Consider the following 19,376-nt stretch of genomic DNA (forward strand, 5'->3'; position numbering starts at 1 on the left):
GAGCTCTGACCCAGCGGCCACCCAGCGCTGCGCAAAGCTCAGCAGCCGGGGTTCACTCCCTGAGAAGGCGCAGAGCGCCGGAGGGGGTGTGGGGAGCCCTCCCCCGCCCCCCGCGCCCAGGGTCCTGCAGAGACGACTGCGCCTTCGGCCTGGAGCCGAGCCCATCCGCCGAGCCAGAGTGCTGGCCCGGGGCGGGAGTCGCCGAGGCGATCGTGGCCGAGTAGGCACGCCGGTAGCCCGCTGCCCGCGCTGGGGTTTGGTTTTGTTTTAAAGCCGCTTTGCGCGCGGGGCTGCGGCGGCGGTCGGGGTTGTGGGGAGAGAGAGAGAGAGAGAGAGAGAGAGAGAGAGAGAGAGAGAGAGAGAGAGAGAGAGAGAGAGAGTGTGTGTGTGTGTGTGTCTGTTAGGGGGATAGCACTTTGTCAATGAGAAATTTCCTGTTCACAAGACTCAGCTTGCAGTTTCTGTCCTGCCCTTGAACTGACAAGTGGATCTCCGCGGCTAGAGTCCCGGAGAGCCTCAGCAGGCGCGCGCGGGGGTGGGGGCGGGGCAGCGGCGCCGAGGCCCCGGGAGCCGGGCTGAGCTGGGCCGCCGCCTGCCCTCCCGTTTCCCCCGCGCACCCGTGAGCTCCGAGCCGAGCGGTGACTAATCTGTGGCTCCGGGCCTCTTGGCGCGCAGCCCGGGCTCGCCTCCCGCCCCCCTTGTCCCTCCTCCTTCCCCAGTCCTTGCACGCAGAGCTCCGCGGGGTGAATCGTGCGGGCCGCCGCCGCCTTGCCTGGAGTGTGGGAAGCGGCTCGAGGCGGGCGACTTGGGAACTGTCTCCTTCGACCCGGGCCCCGAGTGTGCGTGTGTTTCCTTCCCTGTAGTCACTTTGATCAGCATTTCCTCTGTGCCGCGGAGGAGCTAGAGCGAACGGAGGCTTTTTAACCCTCTGCGTGCCATGTCCACTGAAGGCTCCAAGGGGAGTATGCCTCGGGAGACCCGATCGAATAGATTTGGCCAAGCTGGAGTTATGTGCAGCCCGGCTGGATCCCAGGAATTTGCCCATGTGTGGCATACTCTTCTAGGGACAGCAGGCCAGGAAGCCCAAAGCCAAGGGGCTGTGCAGTAACCCAACCTGCCCGGCGAGGCGCGGTGTAGCTTGAAAGACCCAGCGGGCTGTGGCTTCTGGAGGAGACAGGGAAGACTTGGAAGAACTGCCTTCGAGCAGTTCGCAGGCACGGGGATGCCTCTTAGTTTAGGGTCGGGCGCCCTGCTCTTGCTCCGCACGCTGGGCTCTGGCTCCCACCCCCTCCTTTGGCTTGGCCTCGCTAGGGAGTTAATGATTGATTTACTGGCTCCGAGAGGCCGGCGCCCTCCCAAGCTATTTGTCCACGCTGGGGAGCTGCTGGAGAGAGGCGCAGAGGCCTAGGGAGCAGGGTCTCGCCTTGGAGGGGAAGCCAAGCTACCGACGGGAAAGGACGAGCACTTGGTTAGCTTCCACTGGGAGACTCTAGCCGTTTCCGCGGCGAACCCGCGGGAGGCCCTGCCTGGACGCAGAAGGGTGCCTTGGGAAGTGGCACATGTAAATGGATTGGCAGCTGGTGATTAGGCCGCCGGGTTTTATGAGTCATAATAGGCCGCCCGCCTGGCCCTCAACCTGCCGGTTGTAGACTTGGTGTGCTGGGGCCCAAGCGGTACACTACTCCCAGCCACGCAGAGCGGGGATGCTCCAGGGGGCCCTGGCCGCCGTAAGCGTTGCACAGGATTTCCTCTCATTTCTCGCAGAAAGCAACACAAACACCCTAAATCAAACTGCTCCGACAACCGAAGGCTCCACACAGACACATCAATAAGGATTTCGCCTCCCGCGTTCGAACGCACTGAAACACTTGTCCTATTTTTATGCAAATGACACCACACAAATAGATCTCGCAGGCCCAGGAGAGGGGCGGGAGGAGGAGGGACGCCGGCGCCCCTCCAGGGGGCGGCGGGGGGGCATCAATCCCGCACCTCGAGGCCCGCGCTGGCTCGGGTGCAGTGGGGCTGGCACTAGCCGGGAGGCCCGCCCCGCGTGCGGTGGCTCCCTGCCAGCGCCGCCTAGTCGGCCGCGTCCCCAGGCTGCCTGCAGAGGCGGATTAGGGAAGGAGCGAAGCGAGCCTGTGACTAATCGCGGGGCCTCGGACCGGAGCACCAAGGCCATGTGCGACTGACAGGATCGACACTAGCAGAGGACACGGCGACGCCTCGCTTAATTGCAGGCTTAAAAAATTGCCGCCTGAGCAGCTCCAGTGCAGAAAGCCACCGCATTCGCGTGGGTCTGGGGAGTGCGACCTGGGAGGAAGGGGTTGTCCCCATTTCTCGCATGGAGAGGGGACAGTTTGGCATCTCTTGAACTGAGGGAGCTACTCTGAGGGCCCCCTACTTTGCAGGGTCTCCCTAAGGGCATGCTAATAAGTGAGTGTGGGTGAGGTGGCCAGCCACCGGCGGTAAGGTTTTCTATCATTTGTTCTTTAAGTCCATGCTCCCCTCTTCTTGCCCTATATCCTAAAGAGGAGGCCTACAGTAAATGGGTAAGGTCCCAGCGAGCCGTTTGAAAAGAACCACACGTAAACACTTTACTTTGATCCTTTTCTTTATTCACTGACTGAGATACAGGGCCCCGAAGGACCAGACGAAAGCCAAGTCAAGTAAAGGCAGCAAGGATCAAGGTCACTGAGTGCCAAAAGTCTGGGGTCACAGACAAGAACCCTGGTCTCTTCGAAGTCCCTTGGTCACAGTCCCTGTGTCCCAGGCCTTCTTCCTGGAGCACTGGGGCCTCTCGGGAGAGAAGCGTCGGCGGGGCGGCTGGTCTGAGAGTGGAGGTGGGGGTAGGAAGGCGGTGGCGGGGAACCCAGCGAGAGAAGTTTCCACCACGCTCTGCTCTGTTGCTGCCAAAATCCCCTGGCCCCTCCCCGCCAGCACTGCCTTCCGTTGCCACCTCAAGTTTGGTTTAACGAGAGAGCTCCGGACAAAAGCAAACCTTTTCTATAGACCCTGAAAACAAAGGGGAAAGAGACGCGCGAGGCCGCAGAGAAGCGGCTGCTAGCGTAATGGTGCCAGGCCGAAAGCAGAGCATTAGAACTGCAAAAGCCGCGCGGGCGGGAGGAAGTGCGAGGCAGGAGGCGGGAGCGCCGGGAGGGCGGGCGGGGGAGGGGCGCTGCGCCATGTTTCCGTGTCACCCGCCGAGTCGCCGGCGCTGAGCTCGGCCGCTGGCTCCCGCCTGCCTCCGTAACAGCAGAAAGCGTGCGATTAGCAGCCAGACAGGCGGGGACTCCGGGCCCGTGGGGCCGCCGCACACGCCGCCCGCAGCCCCGGCCCGCGCTTCCCTCCCCCGCCCGCCGGGTAATCCTCCTCCTCGCTGCAGCGCTGTGTGCACTCTCATTAGAGCAGGGTGGCTTTTTTCTGCGCACTCGCTCGGCTCCCGCTGGCAAAACAACGCCTTCCCCGGCCGGGCCCTGGGCCAAGGGAGTCGGGGAGGGCCGGACGGGGGCGGGGTGAGGCTGGGACAGCCACGCAGGTTAGCTCCGCCGCCCGTTCCAGAAGATGGGAAGGACCCTTTGGCCCTCCCCCACGCGCAATGCCAAAGCCGGAGGTCCACACCAGACTCTCTGCCCCTCGGGAGAAGGGGGAGATGCTGGTGCCATCCTGACCTACTGCCGTCCGCGGCACGAGGCCAGAATGCGTGGGGCAGATGAGGCTGTCTGGGTTGAAGAGCGGGAGTGGACACTGGGGAAGGTTCCCACAACTGGTGTTTTGCCCCGTATGACTTGCTAACGACCTCTTAAGGCCAGAAGCTGGATTTCAGGTGTTGCTGGCCTAAGATCCTCAGGGAGACCAGTGTCCTAAGAGAGCCTTTCTGGCTTTGGGGTTGACCGCCCAGAATGGGTAGGAAACGGGGGTGGGGGCAGGATGAGGCTCCAGGGCTCCGAAGCGCCCCATTTTCTGTTCCGCGATCTCTGTACACAACAGTAGACAGCTTCTCCCATCACCACGCGCCCAGCTGCAGGGCTCGGGAGCAGGTGTTCCTGCCCGGCCGGGGTGGCGGCTCCGCGCCCCTCCTGTCCCAGCTGCGGGGCCCAGAGACAGGGAGGGAAGAGGCGTGTTGGTGGCTGTAACTGGGGGACGTCTCGCCGGACCGCGGGGAGGCTCCTCCGTGCCTAAAATGGGTCCATTCCGGGGTGCGGACGATCGCCTGGAGCCAGGAGGGATCTAGGAGGACAGGCGGCCAGCTCCGGTCTGGAACTGCCCTAGGGGCCAGCGCTGGCCGTTCGGGGCGGCGGGAGGGCTTCCGGTCCCCGTGACTGCGGCGGCGGGGCGGCCGGGAAGTTCCCGGCGCGGCCGCGAGGAGCACCCTCCCCTGGCTGTCGCCGCCGCGCAGCTCTCGGAGCAGAGCCCTAGGAACCTCAGGGCATCGGGCGACGTCGCCCTCGCCTTGTGCGGGGATGGGGGCTGCAGGGTGCTCCCGGTAGCCCGCCACCACCCCCGTGGGGACCTGGGCGCCGGGTCCGGGACCCTGCGGGATCGGCCGCGCGCCTCCCAGCCCCTCCTCGCCGCTGCCATGGCGGGCACGTGAAGCGCAGCTCGGCGCCGGGAGCCCGCCCGGGAGCGGCCTGGCCCGCCCGCTCCTCTTCGCTGCGGGTCCAGGAACACGAAACCAAATCGAACCGGGTCCCGCAGAGCTCTCTGCGGCCCCGCACCCCTCCCTGCCCGAACCGGGCCTTGAGACCGCGCCAGACGGCTCGCCCGAGGGGAACTCGGGCTGACTAATGGGACGCGTGTGGGCCTCCTGAGAGGCCCGGCTGTCAGCAGATGCCCGCTTGCTCTGCGCTGACGCTGCGACCAGGCTCTTCGGGGAAGGGCGAGAGGAGGGGTTTCCCCGACCGGTGGTTTCGGCTCCCTGGGGACAATCCGGCTGGCTCTGGGCTTTGGGTCCTGTAGCCTGACCCCGGACCGGCAGACTCGGGGCGCCTGGCTTCAGGGTGCCTACGGGGAGAAGGTACCTCAGAGCTCTGAGCCAGTTATGAGCACACGCTCAGTTCGGCCTGGGGGTTTCCTTTGCCTGCGATCTGGGGCCAGCAGCTTTACTGGGTGGGGGGCCGATTTACAGGTCACCTTGAGGGCGTGGACTTAGATACCAAAACCCTCAACAAATAGAAAGTCGTCCGGAAATCCCTCATTGAGAACCCTGTGTGGAGAGAAGAATTGATAAAACTCAGGGAGAGTCCAGTTTAGTTGAGAGTTCTCAGGGTCTCTCTGGGCTGTGTGATGCCTTCTCCGCCCCCACATTACAGGGTCCTGTGAAAATCAGCAGAGTTTCCAATTATTTCCAACGAACAGCAGCCACCTCGTTGTTGACATAGTTCTTATAAGGCCCTCCAATATATAGCTACCTGTTTAGTTTCAACACATCGTCTCGATGGTGAGACACGAATATAGACCAGTAACTAAAAGGGAAAAAAAGTGCCTTTTCGAGCTTGTGTCAGATGCATAATAAATAAATCTTCATCGCGCATTCCTGGTTTTATTGAGCTTAATTACACTAGAAATCCAGTTCCTCCACGAGAAGGCCTGAGACCCTGCAGTAGAGGTGCGACTTTTCTGGGAGAGCCTCGCCTTTGGAGAGGGGTTCCTGGTGGAAGGCAGTTAGGTTTTAAATGTCACTTCCAAATGAAAACGCTTTCCGTCAGCTTTTTTCTTTTCTTTCTTTCTTTCTTTTTTTTTTTTTTTTTTTGATGCAGTTTTCGAAAGGAGCATTTTTTCGAGATAAGAAGTGACCGATCAGAATCGCGGAGGGGAGGTTGTAAGCAGCCGCTTTGCCCCAGCTTAGCTTATCTTATCTTTCACACTTGCATGGCGGAAAAAAATTGGCTTATCTTTATCCCCACCCCATTCTCGCCTTAATTGCTAAAAAACACTGGTGTGTTAAATGGGCAGGAAGGAGGTCTCTGGATTGTCAGCAGAACAGGAAGATTAAAAAAAGTGGGGTCCTGGGGAAAAGAAGAGGGTGACCGAGTGCATTCTTCCCCTAGGCCTTGTACAGTGTGGAGGGTCTAGTCCCGGTTGGAAGGCACCACGATCAGATGTTTTTTTTCTTTTTTAAAAGAAGAATTAAACAAAAAACAGTATGGCTTTGGCTTAGGCAGCTTCCCGGGGTCTCTCTTTTTTCTCGGCACCCTGTTTACCAACCTCTCTCCTTCATCCCCTCCCCCCTCAAAAAAAAAAAAAAAAAACCCGGTCAGTGGGTCTGTAGTTGAGACCCCTACCTTCATCTTCTGTCTTCTCTGTTGAGGGGGGGGGGTGCAGGGTTGGGACGTGCAGCCTGCTGGAAATCATTAAAATATATGCGGGTGTCTGCAAACACACACTTTTAAATCATGGCGTTTCCCCTCCACGCTGGTATATTTAAACTCCAGAGCGAGCTGAATCTCCTCCCTCTCAGTCGTTTGTCTGTGTCACCGTCAGGCCGCTAATGGCCGGGCTTCCAGGCGCTGTGCATTATGCATTAACCTCCTCCTACCGCTGCCCCACACAGAAGGTTCTGTTAGGCCTCACAACGCAAACCACTCTACATCCCCGCAATCCAGACAAGGCGGGGTGGGCTGGAGGGGTGCTAAAGGGCTGGAGATGCTGAGGTATGGGGGCGGGGGTGAGGGCACAGCAGATTGGGCCTGGAGAAGAATGGAGTCAGGTAAATTGTGCTAGTGCTTAAAGTAAACCCTTTGGAATTCCCAGCCTGGAGAGGTGAAATGGTGACCACTCCACACCAACCACTTCTGGGTCCAATTCTGTCCCTCTGGGTACCCTCAGGCACTCAATTGCTTAGGATCACACCAGTTCTGTTTTTCTTTCTGCTGGTCCTTAGTCCCTTCCTCACCCCATCAGTCCCCAGGTAGCAGAAATAAGCAGAATTGAAAATGGTTGGTTGGGAGGCTGGTATGTTGGGTGGGAAGGCAATTACTTGGCAACTGTGCCCCCTTTCATTTACTTTCCCACTGACCCCACCCCTCAAGCCGGATAAAATATTCCCCAGTGGGCCTAGCTAAACCAGAACCCCTCCTGGACATAGTGTAAGGATTGATCTGCAGGAGCGTCTGGCTTCAATGATGGGGCCAGGCCTTCTCCCAAAGCCTCCTGTGTTTCTGCCATCTGGTCAACACCTAGTCAGCCTTTGGCAACAGTAGGATAGACTAAGATTCCAGAGTTCAGAGCCTGACAAAAATTTAGCCTAGATCAGGAATTTCCTGAGATTATTTCTGTGAACCATATCGGTTCTGTTCTTTGGACCACTCACCTCCAAATAGCCCATAATTCCAAAGGCAATTACCTTTAAGCTGCACAACCCAAAATCTAACCGTTTTCTGCCTGGGAAGGCAGCTACCTAGCTTTAGGTAGTCCACAATTAGTAAAACCCTTAGGGTCATGGACAGGCCCCTAATTGTTCATTTGAGTTTTGAAAGAAAGACAGGCTAGCTAGATTGGTCTACCCTACTCCACCCCACCACACTCGACCCTATGGATTTTTTTTTTTTAAAGCCCCATTGGTAAGCCTGGAGTTCAATTGCTAAATGACTGTAAGACCCGTAAATGTGGGGTCTTTGTATGTTTTTAAAAGATAGTTAACATTAACATTGTTAACATTACATAAAGTAAAATATGCATCCTTACCATTCATGTATGGAGTGTTCCAATAACTCCAATAATAAATCCAGTAACATCAACCAGAAAACACTAGCTGAGGAGGCCTATAGGTGGCCTATAGAACTAGGATTTCCATTCTATACATACCTGTCATAAACGAATCCCCAGCCACACACCCAGTTGGGAACCCAGATTGCCCCTAATCGCAGCAGGTAGGATCTCTGCATGCGATGCAGATGCAAGGCCTTAGCCCAGACCTAGGGGTGACCAGACTGGTGGAAGTTTGGGAGGTCTTAAAATCAGCAGAATTCAACAAAGACAGGCTGGTTTCAAGTTTGCCCCCAGAAGCTCCAATTTGGTTGCCCAGTTGCAGAGCCTGCTTAGAATCTTCTGCAGGAGAAGGCCTGGGAGTCTAAAGTCCAGCCATATGTTATAATCACAAGACCTTTTCATGGGGGATGAGGCTGGTGGGGGAGGGGCAACATTCGCAGCTCCACCTCGCAGTACTTCTCATTTCCTTGCTGATTTATTTTTCAGCTGGCATGACAGCTTCCCTTGCCTTGCGCTCCCTTGCTCATCCACTGCGCTTTGCTTTCACTGAAATCCTTTTCCGAGTGCAGGATGGATATATATAAAATCGGCCTGACATCAGGGTCAGCTCCAGAAGGGCTTAGGGGAGGGCAGGTAAGAGCCAGACCTTAAGCATCTGAGGCAGACACTGTGCACCCCCAGATCCAGTAGCGATCCCTTTGAGTGAGGGCATAAGAGGGGGCTGCTTTTCAACAGCTTTCTTTCCCCAGGCAACAATTTTGACTAACCAGGCCAATGGGTGTGATCCTTCTCCACTTAGGGACCTGGGAAAATCTCACATTTTAATTCTCAGTGAGTCAGAAACACTCCCCCCCCACACACACACATACACACTTGTGTGCCTGCCTCTTAGGACTCCCTTAATAAGATATTTTTAAAATCCCACGGAATTGGAAAATGCAGTCCCTAGGAGATGGAAGAGAAAGCTTTTAATCCCACCAGCCCACTGGAGAACACCGTGGAGTCCAGAGATCTGGACTCCCGTAAAGGACGGGGTGACTGCCACAAATTATGTCAAAGGCGAATTTACTGGCTTGTTTGTCTCCAGCATCAAATTTCTCCAGCAGGCAGGCTTCGCCCTTACGGCACCCCCCCCCCATTCATTTTAGTTCTAGGACTTAAAGTTAGACAAACAGACCCCATTGTCAGCAGTCTCAGGAAGCCCTAGGACTCAAGAGGCCTCAGGCTCCACGCTTACCTCCTGGATTTTCTGAAAGTTCTGGACAGTTAACATAACTTGGACGTTGGGAAAGCCTGTTCCTGGGAGAATTGGGAGGTGAGAAGAGGGGGAGAGAAGGTGGCTGGGCATTGAGCCAGGGTTTCTGCGGTGTGGCCTAACTGAGCCGGATGAGCCTGGCACTGCTGTGCTGTTCATCCAGGCCAGCCCTCCTGCCCAGCCCACAGCCGCACAGCGGCCTTTCTGCCTGGAACCATGTTCAGAGTTTCCCCACAAATGCCCAACTCCAGCTTTCCCGGTTATTTAAGACTTGTTTTGAATAAAAGGAGTCGCTTCAAAAAGAAATGTTTCTACAACACACAACCAGCGGCCTTTCCCCCCAGCTGTGTCTGTAACTCGCATGCATTCAGTCTAATAACTTTTAATGTCTAGCCCTAAAACGTCTTTATAAAAAATAGCTTTACAGCATAATAGTCCAGGTGTCTTTCTGCTTGTTACCGGAGATTAAAAAAATGTGTAGGTTAGCTTTCAGAGGCACCCCCCTCCGCCCCTCAAGAAAGACCAGGAAGAAAAAGGCGTGCATTCCATTCTGCAGGCACTGGTCCTGGAAGCCTTGGCGGCCCAGCCAGCACAGCTAGGCACTACCCGCCGGCCTGCCTGTCTTTTGCATCAGTTGTTACAAGCAGCTCTGGAGCATGAAGATTTAATTCTGTTCAAAGTTTCGGGTTTCAAACGGTAGAGATGTTTCACTTCTGCTTTGAGAAGGGCTGTTTTTATAAGTATGCTGAGAACTAAAACAGAATGAATAAAATTGCACCTAATATCAGTCCCACAGTCAGTAATGGGTGTCATTTTTAAAAGGGAAAATATCTTCTAGCTAGAGATGAGATTTTGGCCTTGACCTTGACTTGGTAATCAACTTGAGATGCTTTTGATTAATTTTTGGCATGTAGACGCTCCAGGATATTTAAAAACTTTCCGTGTGGGTTTACTAGCCACTTCCATTTCGGACTTAGGTTCTCATCAAGCCTGCATCATCCTGTTCCTAGGCAGAAGACATACTCCAGCCCATCCCAGAATTGAAAGACCCCCATAGAAGCACCGAATGGGGTAACCTTTTGGCCTCGGTGTCAGAGCTCCCAGCCAGGGTGCCCTGACTTCCCTTCCCGCCAGCTTTATGAAGTGAAGCTGGGTTTGCCCTTGAGGCTCTGCGCTCGGGGGAGGCCGGAACCTCGCTTCTCGGCTTCCCCCTTTCGCTTGCCTGCCCTTCCCCCCTCTGGCGCCCAGAGCTGCTCCTGGTGCGTAGGAGAAGCTCGATACGTGTCAATTGAATTGAACTGCTGCGGGCGCAGGCTGTACACTGCCGCCGAGTCCTGATCTGCACGACGTTACCGAGTGAAAATTTATGGGCTGAACGGTGAAGCCAAAAGTTGTTCCCGGCCAAGTAAAATAAAACGCGGGAGATACTCTCACGAGGCCGAGGTGAGAGATGAGGGCAGACCTTTCAGCCATCGGAGGTCCGGGCCGTGAAATGCTCAAAAACTGGGAGAAACTCAGGCGCATCCCGGTTCCCTTTACGGTCCTCCTACCCCCTTGTGTCCCCGGGAACACCCCCACACACACACACCTCTACACAATTCCCACACAATTGAAATGTCCGGGGAGCAAGGGCGCGGAACTGCCACTGTTGCCCGTGGTGGTGTTTTCACGTAGCTCTTAACGCCTGAAGGGGAAGTAGCTCCTCTGGGAAGAAGGGGCGAGGTGCGGTGGGGGGTGGACGCCCACGCGCACTCAGGCTTTGCTGGGCTGGGTCTCGGAGGGGACGCTAGGCCCGGAGAGCGCAGCGCTGGTGGCGAGAGGAGGCAGTGGCGCCTGCCGCTGGGGTTTGACAGCTTTGGCTGAGAGGAGTGCGAGGCGCTTTATGGTAATTGCGGTCCTCCACTGGCCTTCTGGGTAGCAAGGGGAGTCTCGGCGCGCTGCAGGAAAAGCCGCCCCCGCCGCCCCCCATTCTTGGGGCTGGGGATCTGTTGGCCGACCTAGCCGTCGCCGCTGCGGAGTCGGTCTCCACTCCCCCTAGGACGTGAGCCCTGGCTGGGCGTGAATAGCCAACTCGGCCGGAGCTGGGACGGAGAGGACAGAGGGCGGTAGAGTTGGGGGGGGGTACTACGACAAGACCCGCCACCCAGATGTTTTGGGGTTCAGATGTGGCGAGGCCCCAATGCACCCGGCTGGGAATCGGTGACAGCCGGGGAAAGTCGGGCGAACCTTTCCTGGGGAATCACCCCCTCCCGAAACCCCACCGCGGAGGCGCCGCAGCGGAGGGTGAGCGGAGACTGGGGATCTCAAACTTGCGAGAGCTGGAGGCGGCGGCGGCGGCGGGCGGGCGGGCGGGCGGCTGTCGCCCGAGCGCTGCGCCTGAGGGGGGAGGGGAGGCGGCTGTTGGGAGGGAGGGAGGGCGGGCGGAGGGAGGGGGAGGAGGAAGAGGAGGGAACCTGGGAGGGGGGACGCGTTGGGATCGCGGCGTGCGGCAGCAGACGGAGCCCGGGCTCCCAGCGGCAAGGTGAGGCAGAGCCGCGCTCCGGGCTGAACGGCGGCCGAGCTCTTAAGCCGAGGGGGAGACGCGCCGGAACCCAGAGCACGACCGAGAGCGGGAGCGAGGCGGGCGGTGGTGGCGGAGGGGGACCACGCGAGTCGCCGGGCGGAGAGCCCGAGCCGCGCTGTCGCCGCGGAGGGACGACTTGGCCAACACACTCGCTCACACACACACCCAGCCCGAGCGGGCGCTCTCGGCGAACCGTCAACATGGCGCTGGGGCTCTTGCCCGAGCGCGGGCGGCAGCGGCGGCGCGGGAGCTGCTGAGGCTGACGGAGCCCGGTCCAGCTGCGGGAGGAGAGGATCGCGCGGGGCCGTCGCCACCTGCCCTAAGCTCGCAGCCCGCCCCGCCCCGCCCCACCCCCACGCGGCCCAAAGCCCACCCCTCTGCCGGGCCGACCCCTTAGGGCAGCAGAGCCGCTGCAGACAGAGGCGAGCAAGCGCGGCGCTGGGAGTGGACTGCGGGCACCGGAGGAAGCCAAACTTTGCTGCTCGCTGCGCTTTCCCGGCCGGGCTCCTCTGCTCTTTAGCGTAGCCGCCCTCTCCCGACCCCGCACACGTCCACCCAGCCAGCCAGCTAGCCGCCCCCGGATCTTCCTCGCCGCCTGGACTCCGCTCCGGGGAAAACTTCAAAGCGCCGGATCGAGGGCTCCCTGCCTACTTCCCGACTGGGGATTTCAGGTCAGTGCCCGGAACACCTTTCCCCGGGGGCCGCGGGCGGGCTGGCGCGCCGGGACTGCAGCCGACCTCCTCCCTTAAAGGGTTTCTCCTTCTACTCCAGTAGATCCCCGTCGGGAGGTTTAGCTACCTTGTTCGCTTTCGTTTTTACATCAGAGCTGCAAGTTATTAAAAATGCAGCCAACCTAAGCGGCCCCCGCATGGGCACCCGGGAGGGAGGGACTCGACGGGGGACCTGCCGCCTCCCGAGGGGTTGGGAGGATCGAGAGTTCAGCGAGTGGAAGTTTGCAGCCTCTGTGTGTCTGCGCGGGAGCGCGGTCGTCGCCGAGCGCCGGGAGTCAGGCGCGGGGGGGGGGGGGTGCTGGGCTGGAAGCTAGGAAGCTCGTCTCGGCGTTACCTCGCTAGCAGGAAGGGGAGGGCGGCGGGTTCCCGTCTGCTTTCTTTTTCGACTCGGAAAAGAACTGTAAAAACCCCCAGCCGCCTTTGCTTCGTCTGGCCTCTCCAGGGGCCGGTGGTGCCTCCGAGTGGAACGACGGCTTGTGCGTGCGCTAGTGTGTGCAGCGGGCGCCTCGGACGGAGCCGAGCTCGACCTACCGTCGTCGCTCAACTCCGGAGGGGAGTCCGGGTTTTTTCTTGGCTTGCCCCAAAGCATGAATCACGTGGAATAACGGGGGGAAAACTACTAGGGAACCTTGGAGAGCTCGAGATTCGGACTGGGCCAGTACGCCGGCCGGCCAGGTCAGATGCATTGTTTTGTAAATGTTCTTTTAAGATTCTAATTCGACTCCCCCCACCCCCGTTTTCCCATCTCTTCCCTTCGCGTAGGTTTTAAGTTCGGAGCCTCCTGGAGCCAGTGTAGACCGCTTGTTTAGGGGCGGCGTGGGGGAGCGAGCAGAGCTCTCAGCCCTCCGCTGGGCTGTGGGGAACCTGGTGGGAAGCCCTGATGGGCGTGTGAAAGTCTGCGGCCCGGGGAAGTTGGTCCCACTCGGAGGGCGGGCGACGCGAGGGCTCTAGGCGAAGAGGAACTTGCGCACCGGGCGCGATCCTCGGCTGAGGCGGAGAGGGCGAGGCGGCACAGGGCCAGCGCTTGGAGCAGGCGGGAGGCTGCGCTACAGAGCCACCAGAAACCCGGGGACTCCGGGCTGTGGCGAAGAGCGCCTGCTATTTACGAAGAGAGCCTAGGAGCGCCCTGAACCGAGTAGGGTGGCTCGTGGCACGTGTAGTCCCAGCGGACTTCTGGCTGCCCGGTTGCTCAACGGAACACGTACCCACGTCCCGAAGAAGACCGAGCTTGTCCCCTAGTAGGCCGAGGCTGAGCCAGGCTTAATTTGCTGTTAATGAATCTTTTCCAGAAAGTCCGCGACCTCCAGCTAGACGCTTTGAGTGCCCGCGCGAAGGCGCGCGCCGCCGGCGTCTAGAAGGTGGGGGTTGGGGGAATAGAAAAGCGAAGAAGGAACTGGAGGAGGGTTATGTTTATTTAAAAACAAACCTTAAAAGAAACCAGCGCGCTTCAAATAGGTATTCATCCTGCCTGGTTGCGTCTAGACTAGACAGTCCGGGGTTTTAACTGTGTAACCCCCTCCCCGCGCACCCTTATTGAGAGAATGCTAGGGGACGAGTACTGCTACTTGGTTCTAAGGTGAGCTCCTTGGACAGAAAAAAAAAAATCCTTTAAAATGGACCGGGAGTTGAAAAAAAAAAAAGAGGAAATAGCCCACCCCAGAAGGTAGTGGGTGGTGAGTAGACAGACTTGGTATTTCTAGCCATCTGACACTTCCTGTGGATTGGAAACGGACACCTCCGGGAGAGATCGACCTGTACACGGTGCTGGATTCTGCCAACAGAATTTCTTGTGTGGAAGGTATTTTAATTGTCGACCTCAGAGACGCCTATATGTGGACTCTTGGGGGAATACTCTCTTCTCGATCCTTTCCACTCCTTCCCTGACTTGTTACCTGGTCTGGGTTGCAGTGTCGCCTCTGCTGTTTATTTGGGGTTGGATTGTGTCGCATAGACGCGAAGGGGTGATGATTAATTTGCCGTCCAGGTTTAATCTGAGGCTGGCCTTTGGTGTGCGGGTGAACACCACCACATACGTGAGTTGCCTGCGGTGGTTAGGGGATCACGCGGGTTTCGGTCACCAGGCGCTGGGCGGGTAGGTCTGGACTGGGGCTCCATCGGCCCCAGCTCTCTCCTTTGAGGCGCTGTCACCAGTAGGTGACTGAGAGTTAATTAGGAAGTGTTCTCTGGATCAATGGGCCGCACAGCTCATTAGCGATTCTCTCCAGCCCTTTGCAGGGCCGGCCTGGCCTCCGCCTCCCACACAGCCCGGGCCCCCGCGCTGCGGAGAGTGCCGCTGGGAAGTGGGGAGGGGTGGTCAGTGAGGGACAGCGGGCAGGCCAGGATAACTTCGCAGGGCTGTGTGTTGCGTGCGGCGCCGCGAGGTCCTCACAGCCCGCTCTTTCTTCCTGCTCGCGGCGCCTCCACTGTGTCTTTAACTCGCTCTAGCTCGCTTTGCTGCCTGGCTGCTCCTCCCCGCCTCCCTCGCCTATCTCTTGTTCTCTAAGCACGACGCCTGTGCTCCCCGCCCAGTTTGGGATTAGACAAGATAAAAATAGGACTGCCCAGCGCGCAGAGCTGTGACAGTGCCGGGGTAGCCTGGCTGATGCGAGCGCAAGGGGTAGGGTCTGGGGAAGACTAGCAGGGTGCTCGGGGCGGCCAGATTCTTATTGGACCCTCACCCCCTACCCCGCAGGCGCCGTCACGCTCGCTGGACTCCTTCCGCTGTGAACCGTGCGGGCCAGGGGGACCTGAGCAGGGTCTCCGCGCTCTCGCGGGTGTTGTTGGTGTGCGGGTGATAGATCGGTCTAGACAGGCATGCAGACTCCCTCCCGGCTGAAGGACGGGGGGGGGGTGGTGGGGGGCAGCAGACTCCCGAGAGCTGTGAGCCAGCAAGCTAAAGCTAGCCTGCAGGCCCAGCAAGCCAGGCTTGCTTACCCGGTGGAAAGCAGGTTGGGGGGGGGGGCGTCTCTTAACCCTTTAAGTGCGGTAAATAGTTTAATGCGGGGGGGGGTCGAGTCTAGTAAAAGTGACTGGGGGTAGAGTGGTCCGCGGGGTGGGGGCCTGAGTTCTAGACCTACTAGTGTTATCCTTTCTCTTCTGTGTGCATCCGCCAATTCTTTCACAAATCGAATGCAGCTGCTAGACAGAGTACTAGCTTGACCTAGTACTTCTGTGGGGGGGGGGGGAGCTGTGAACACAAAATGGGCTCCCTCACTTAAGAATCTGAGTTTCAGAGGTTAATTGGGCAAAGGCGCTGACCCAAACTCCTCCAGATTAAAGGCCCCAAGCCTGAGATGCCAAGTACAGTGTGTATGCACTGGTGGGAGAACCTAAAGAAACACTTAACCACGAACTTGTGAATAGTTATAGTCAGACATGTGCGGGAGACAATCCAAATCGGAGGTGGTCTGGACACTTTAAAGAATCTATCATTTGTATATCAATGGCGTAAAATTTAATGTAACTCATCATCAGTTAGTCTAGTTCAATTCTGAGCTGAATATTGATAAATAGATCCCCCAATAGATAACTAACTTATTCCTTCCCTTCTTTTCCCCTTAACAATTTGTGGCCTAAGGTTCCTCTGTTTACACTTAAACTGCAAAGCCATGCTGGTTTGGCCAGGAAATGAACTTCATTAGACTGATAGCCAGAGAACCTAAGCAGTAGAAAGGAATGCTCAGATTAAGATGTATCCCTGAATGACAAGTGCTGGGACAAATCAAGAGGCTTTGGTCCCTATGTCCTAATAGAACAAGAGATACATCAGAGCTAAAGAACTGGTCAAGAGGAATGTAAACATGGGTGTGTGAATGTAGGAAATGCACAGTGATAGTCTAAAAGGAAAACTAGAGATGGCGTGACGCTGGAACCTGGGGCAGGGTTTCTATGTGTTGCCAAGACAAAACCCATTTAAAGAAGTAAAGAGGAGGGTCACTTGGGAAGGCACAAAAGGCACAGAGATGCATACATAGCCTGTGCTTAGATACAGGGGCCTAATTACCAAGACCTCCGCTTTGTCTTGAGGTAGACTTTCACTAGTGATACTTACTGCAAGGAGGGGAAAGGGGGCAACTGTACGGGACATTAGCTCTCAGGGAGCTAATGCTTGGGCAGAGCAGCCTTCCAAACAGGTGATGGCCCTTGTTTAGGATTACTTCTAGTTGTAGCCCTGCTGCCTAGGTAACAGGGATTCTAAAGAGCCTGGGAGTTCTTGACCTTGGATGGCTGGAAGGTCTGTAGTAGTGGCCAGGGAGAAAGATGGGAGGGTGTGGTAAAGTTGGTGAAGGTGGAGCAAGGCTTGGCCTGAGAGAATCGAAAGAAGTGTGCCTTCTGGGAGGAGCAAGAGGGAGAGCAGTATGCTTGCATTTTGGCTTTATTATATATTTTTCCTCCCTGCTGGAGGACACTATGCCTGGGACGGCTTGTGCAGGGTGTATTAGCAGGCGCCTCAGTGACCCCAGACATGTAAACTCCTGCTAGGGTTTAGTTTGCTCGGGGCACTGATTTGCCTGCTCCTCTTTGTCTAAACCCAGTCAGGAATTCCAGGTTTTATTGGGAAGATCACACTTGGGTGGAGCCCAGGGAGGGGGTGCTGGGCTGTGAGGAAGGCTGGCATTCTCCTAAAAGGCCCAAATGCTGCCCCTACCCTAACATGGCCCTCGGGAGCAACCGCCGTGATTCCCTCAAGGATTTATCCAGACAGACACCTAGCCAGGCAGGGTAGGGGACTCAAATGGGCCAACCTCGGGGCTGAGCCCCACTCCAGCTAGGAAGGCCCTTTGTTAGGTCCTAGTGTCCTAGGAGTTGATGAAGAGTGTAAATACACGTGTTTTTGCCTAGGAGTCTCTTGGGACACTCTGGATCTGGTCTCCTGGCTTTGTCTGGCCACCATCGGAGGAACTTGGTCAGTGTTGATGGCCAATGGGATTTCTTGCTTTTCTTTCTTTTCCTTTTTTCCTTTTTTTTTTTTTTTTCTGCCCCAGAGTTGGTCTCCCTGCTGAGACCTAGGTGATGTGTGGGGGGAGGGGAGCGAAGCACAGAACTCTGTCCACCTCTGTGGTCACCCAACAGGGCTTATCCCTGAGCACTTGGCCCAAGGCATGTATACTTTCCTAACAGATTCCCAAACTTGCTTCCAACGTGTCCCTCAAGACAGGACATATATATTTTGTGGAGTAGCAGTTTTTGTGCTCTTCCCGGGTATATTTCTGAAGGTTCTCATTCTAGGCTGACTGATGCTCAATTCCGTGTGTCTGTCCTCAATCCATATTCTTGTGGTATGACCCCATTTATTTTTTTCAGAGAGCAAGTATCACTAGCCAGCACCCACACAGGCTGGGCTCCCCACGATTAGATAAATGGAGAAGTCCACTCAGAGAAGATCCTGACAGCATAAAATATAATTTGTGATCTAAAAGACAGTTTCCAGTATAATCTCATTATGCACCACAGACTCCCGGTGTTATTTTGTGGAAGGCGGACAATGATCAATTTACATTGACCCGGGGCTGGGCGAGCTTTTAGATGGTAATTGCCATATTGATTTGCATGCAAAAAGGAGACCTGCTAAAATTAAAGACCGGAAGCTAAATTAAACTAAATTTATTGTCTAGGTGCAAACCAGGGGAACTATTGGGGGAGGGAGGTGAGTCAGGCTAGGTTGCCAGGGGCAGAACAGGTAAGAGGCTAACAGAGCTTGGGGGGCAGTTTACAACTTTCCCCAGCTATCTTTGCCTTGAGATTTCAAAATGTGGGAAAGGAGTCGAGTTTAGGGGAGTTATAAAAAGGTACAGTTTCAGTGAAGGCCTTAGGTCTTTTAATACTAACGGTAACTATGGGGGGGTATAGGGTTACAGGGGTGGGGTGTCTTCCTGCACCATTTCTGGCATCCCCCACCTCCCATTTCTATTGTTTTGATTCTGTGAGGCCTTCGCTACGGTGCCAGGGACACCAAAATCTGAAGAGAGAAAGGAAGCTCGGAGGTGGAGGGAGCCCTTCTCTGTTCCCGCCTTGTCCCTTCCCCTGCCCTCTCTGGAGCAGGAGGAGACCTTGTGGTGGGCGTGAAGGTGTTAGAGGGTAAGTACGCCCTCCACCTTGGCGAGGCCCGGTGGGTCCCCACAGATGGATAGGACTGTGGGCAATTGTCTCACGCTGGAAGCTAAGGTCGCAGGCTCGGCTGGATGGCAATTGCCCGGGAAGCCGCAGACTCCAGGTGGCCGATGTTGAGGGTGGAGGGGGATGGGTGGATTGGATTGGAGTGGGAGAGGTTGTCTACCAGAGCTTCAGGCCTTCCCAGTGCTAGGGTCAGGGGGGGTCTCCTCTAGAAATGCTGCCGTGCTAGGCCAGTTCCGAGCCAGGCCAGGCAGGAGCTGGAAACTCATCTGGCTAGCCAAAGCTGGAAAGTTTTTAAGAGAGAAAGAAAGCCACTTGCTGGAGGTCTGGCTGGGCGCCAGGTCAGCTGGGCCGCATGGCCACTCAGGGTTGGGGGTGGGGTGAAGGGAAGGAGTATACGGACCTTCTCTCCTCCTGGACCCTCTCCCTCTCCCTCCCGGTGGCTCTGCGGGGTCTATTTCAGGGATCCTTTTTGAGTCTCAGAGGCTGGCAGGGGTGACCAAAGGTGAAGATTAATAATAAGCCTTTTGGTTCGAAAATTCCTAAAGCAACTGAAAGCTTGGGGTAGGCTTAAAAATCAGGAGGAAGTGGGGAGAGGATCTTTAGGCCATATCCTGGGAGGGAAGGTTGGGAAAAGGAAAGTCTTCCATCTTGCCTTGGTTGGCTTTTGGTAGGGACATTGGGGTACTCAGTAAATAGGGCCTGGTATCTAGAAGTCACTTGGCTGATATTTTCTCCCCTCCCCCACCTGGTCGCTGGGGTTGCCTCATGGAGCTTTAGGAGATACAGACCGATATGTAGGATTCTCTTCCAAAGGCTCCGTCTAGATATTTGATTGCATTATGTGACAAGTTCAGGGTGGCCACCTCAACCATAGGACGAGAACAGCATTTTCCCTGAGAACAGAGAGGCCCGGCCACCTACTACTGTGGGCTAGCACCTGGAGAGAAGGCCGCAGGTACCTTGTTGGATGCCTCCGCCCCCCCCAACAAGGACATCTCATTGT

At 56.6% G+C, this 19,376-nt stretch overlaps 1 protein-coding gene across 24 annotated transcripts in view; it reads left to right on the forward strand.

Moving 5' to 3' along the window:
• The window catches only part of Bcor (BCL6 co-repressor), a 120,002-nt gene that overhangs the window by 66,180 nt on the left and 34,446 nt on the right, over nucleotides 1–19,376 (forward strand). For 4 of the 24 annotated variants that reach the window (NM_001191586.2, NM_001434114.1, XM_087600021.1 and 1 more), the window contains 1 exon segment: nucleotides 11,456–12,196. The gene's annotated coding sequence lies outside the window, so the exon portion shown is untranslated. 24 annotated transcript variants of the gene reach the window in all.

Source organism: Rattus norvegicus, chromosome X (assembly GCF_021556685.1).
Source record: "Rattus norvegicus strain SHRSP/BbbUtx chromosome X, alternate assembly SHRSP_T2T, whole genome shotgun sequence".
NCBI classification, from domain to species: Eukaryota; Metazoa; Chordata; class Mammalia; order Rodentia; family Muridae; genus Rattus; species Rattus norvegicus.